Source organism: Danio rerio, chromosome 18 (genome assembly GCF_049306965.1).
Source record: "Danio rerio strain Tuebingen ecotype United States chromosome 18, GRCz12tu, whole genome shotgun sequence".
Classification (NCBI taxonomy): Eukaryota; Metazoa; Chordata; class Actinopteri; order Cypriniformes; family Danionidae; genus Danio; species Danio rerio.
The window spans coordinates 32,371,878-32,375,903 of NC_133193.1; the positions used below are offsets into that span (position 1 = coordinate 32,371,878).

At 35.5% G+C, this 4,026-nt stretch overlaps 1 long non-coding RNA gene across 1 annotated transcript; it reads right to left on the minus strand.

Annotated features, from left to right (window-relative positions):
• Positions 1-224: 224 nt before the first annotated feature.
• On the minus strand, positions 225-3,011 carry LOC137488296 (uncharacterized). The gene is made up of 6 exons (XR_011007289.2): positions 2,962-3,011; positions 2,529-2,641; positions 1,443-1,569; positions 1,181-1,266; positions 840-882; positions 225-742 (listed from the first exon to the last, which is right to left on the minus strand). It is a non-coding gene; the product is annotated as an uncharacterized lncRNA (long non-coding RNA).
• Between the last annotated feature and the right edge of the window lie 1,015 nt (positions 3,012-4,026).

Consider the following 4,026-nt stretch of genomic DNA (forward strand, 5'->3'; position numbering starts at 1 on the left):
GTTAATTTCAACACTTTGAAAGTGTCTCATGGGGTCCACTCAAAACAGACTTAAATCAACACTTTCAAAAGGGTTGGCACATTGACACCGAAGTAAGGGTTAATTTTAACTCTGGGCAGAGTTAAAAAATGTAACTATATTTAACACCACCTGGTGTAATATATTGTTATTTTATTCAACTCTCTTGAGTGTAAATATGGTAAAAAGGTCAAATAGACTGTAAATTACAAAATAAAAAACATTTTATTTGAAAACATTCACAACTTCAACAATTCATTCAATTTTTAAAATGCAACAATGTCAAATATGCTTTAAATGTTTTATTAGTAAAGACAGTATCAACAAAATATGATGTCCAAACTTGATGTTTCATCAGAGCAATTTGAAAGTTCAATATAGCGTCACTCATAGTTTTCTTCTGAACGCATAGTTTTCTTCTGAAATTACATTTTAAACAACTTGGCGTGCAAATCTTTCACTTCTGGTGTTTCCTTGGTCCTCCATATCAAACACAGCAGTTTAAATGAAGGTATAAATGCTGTAAACTTGTGTGAAAACAAACTGGAGCTAGGAAATCTCATCAAGCATGTCCTGTGAAAGATGTGCTTCCCAGCCACAGGATGACCTTTTTATCCATGACGATGTACAGTAGTAGCTGCTGATCGCTCGTCTGGTGGTTCCTGATGCACGGATATACTGTAGGGTGATGCTCATCTAAGAACTCTTTAAGACTCCAGCATGACTAAGAAAAATGTTTGAAAACAAATTGCAATCAAATTCTATGATATATTTAAAAGAACATTTAAAGTAAATAAAACATTCAAGAAATCTAAACTCACCTTTTGAAAATCTTCATGATGATCCACAACTTGACTCTCCCAGCTGGTTGAGGTGACAGGATATGGAAAAGTAGAAAAAACACATATATCACTGTTGGATCTCCAAAAACAATCAGGTTAACCACTATGGCTAGAACTGGAAAAACAGGCAGCTGTCTGTCCAGAATCCTCAATTTAACACAATACTTGGAGCAAAATTTAGAGGAGCTTAAAATCTTTTATATCATTTAGTGATGCTGACTTCCCCAAAATATTGGCCACAGTGTAAAAAATATTCATAAACTTACAGTTTTCTCTAAGCGTGTGCGTGTGTGTGTGTGTGTGTGTGCGTGTTTCTTTACCAGATTCAACTTGTTAGGCCCTTTCAGGTCCAGTATTGACGCCACCTTTCCTGGAGTCTAGCAGATGTTTCAGGTCCAAATATAATCTAAAATATTAGGATAAGCAGAAGAGAAAAAGTGCAAAGCAAAGAGCAAAACATTATTTAAGTAACAGTTCACCCACAATACAAAACTTATTACCTTCATGTCATTTGTTATTCTCTAATGCTCTAATACCCTCTCAGCTTATTGTGAAACAAATACAGAACTTTATCAAACATACCTTCATTATTATCACCACATATGACCAAGAAGGTGTGCTTGGTCATTTCACCAACTCTGGAAATACACCATCCGTCTCTAATCAGCCACCGTCACAGGGTCTTGTGTTTTTGTATAGAGAACTGTGGCTGTTAAAACAACAACACATTAGTATCTAACACATATGCATAACCTTCAGATAAAAAAGAGAGATGAACATCACAAAGTATGCCTCACACTTTTTCACATATCTTTTGATTCAGATGTTGATTATTGATAATAAATCTACAAATCAAACCTGTATCATCATTAGGCTGCTCAAATATGAATCAGTTGATTAATTTTACAGACAGGTGGCTTTTTACAACGCACTAATAAAACGGTAATGTTGTGTACAGTACATGCTAAGTTTAGCCTATAGTTTTAAGCACAATATCATGCGGGAGAAAAAGCTTGACTAAGATGTTCCTGACAACAGAAATAGCCTAACTTACTAACGTCAGACATCCCGAGTTGGGAAAAGTAATTTTCGGGGGATACAGAGTTGATTTGCGGGAGGTAGGGGGAGAGATGAGTACCTAAAGAGCAATGAGATGAGTTGCGCGCGACGTACCTAAAGAGCGGTGGGGGTGACTTGCGCGCGACGTACCTGAAGAGCTGGGAGGGATGCGGTGGAGAGGGGCGTGCAAAGTGTTTAATGACCGGGCGGGAGACGCGCGATTTCCGGGAGATTATCATTCATTTGCGGGCATCTACTTGGGCATCTGGGAGTCTCTGTGCATTTGCGGGATAACGTTAACGTTAGTCCCGCAACTTCCGGGAGACTTCTGTAACGTTAAATGTCTGATAAAGTGCAAACGCGGTCATTTAAAGACATTAATGTTAACATTCCGACTTTAATGGTTGTCATCACTTAATATAATTCAAGCGTACGTTATCACACGAGTCTAAGTTATGGACTAACGGTATATGGACGGCCACGAATGAACCAGTTTAAAAGGGCCGCGTGTTTAAAATAACCAATTAACGTAACGTTACACGAATAACAAACAATCATTTGTTTCAGTCAGGAAGCCTTTTACAAGTAAGCATATGTTCATTTACTCACCAGATATGTTTTAGAAACTCTCCTGAGCTTATGGAAACCGTCCTGTGTTGCCGTTAGCATCCGGGCAGAGTAGGCTAACGTTAGGCGGCTCCAGGGATTCCCTCGCTAGTTTGCTTGGAATTAAAGGAGAAGTGTCGATTTTATTTTACAAAAGGGTAACAACGCACAAAATGGCATTGAGCGTGACAGAAATGTGTTGAACATGTACATTTGATGTTTTTATGCACCATGTATGCGTGAGCATATATAAAAACATTCTTGAAAAGAAGTCAATAGTAATGCAGTTAAGCTAGATACACAAACGACCATGAATGAACCGCAGAAGTTTAAAATTGTCACTCCATTCTAAAGTTATTAACTTAACAACATGTTTACAACTGTATTTCCTTAAAGAAAGTCAGTAAAATACCAACATTTAGGTAGTTTGACTCACCAGTTGCTGTTCTAAACCTCAGATGGAAAATGGCGTCTGGAAAATTCTTCAGTGACTGGGGCTGCATGAATTCCCGGATGTTGGAAATAACACCAACAAGTGTTAAAAAGATAACTCCTTGATTTCGCACTGAATAAAATCAATTCTAACTCTTATTATATTCATTTATCAAAATCTAACTCTTTAACGTCAACACTTTACTCTCAAATGCTTCAACACCGAGAATTTAACTCTGATGAATTTGCTGTGTATATATATATATATATATATATATATATATATATATATATTTCCCAAATGATGTTTAACAGAGCAAGGAAATGTTCATAGTATGTCTGATCATTTTTCTTCTGGAGAAAGTCTTATTTGTTTCATTTTGGCTAGAATAAAAGCAAATAAAAAATTTAAAAAACCATATTAAGGTCAAAATTATACAATAACTTGCCTAATTACCCTATCCTGCCTAGTTAACCTAATTAATCTAGTTAAGCCTATAAATTTCACTTTAAGCTTTATAGAAGTGTCTTGAAAAATATCTATTAAAATTCTATTTATTAGTATTCCAGAAAGCTGGGTTAACATACCATCTGCTAAACTTTGAACTCGGTTGATTAACCCAAAACCTGCTTATCATATATCGGTTACAAAACACCTGAGAAGAATTAGTTTTAACTAGTAGGCAACTAAAGAGAGACAGAGTTAGAGGTTTGGTGCTGGCGTACGAGGTGATAAAGCCAATTATAATGAAAAAGCAATACATCTGCATTAATGAAGGAAAGGAATATAACATAAGAAATGAATAAGAAAAAAAGAGATAAAATGAGTTAGCCTTTTACACAAGCTACCCTCCCCTTTTTATTGTAATGAAAAATTTAATTCTTGTTTAACATCATTTTTGAGTATGTTGTATAACCATTCATGCGTTTACTTTTACTGCCATTAATTTCTTAAGGCTATAATAATAAATATTGACTAGTAGCTTACATATGGCTTTATGAATTGTAACCCTTCTGGAGCTAAAAGAACTCAAAATGAAATAAACATTTATTCTCCAAAAAGGTAATA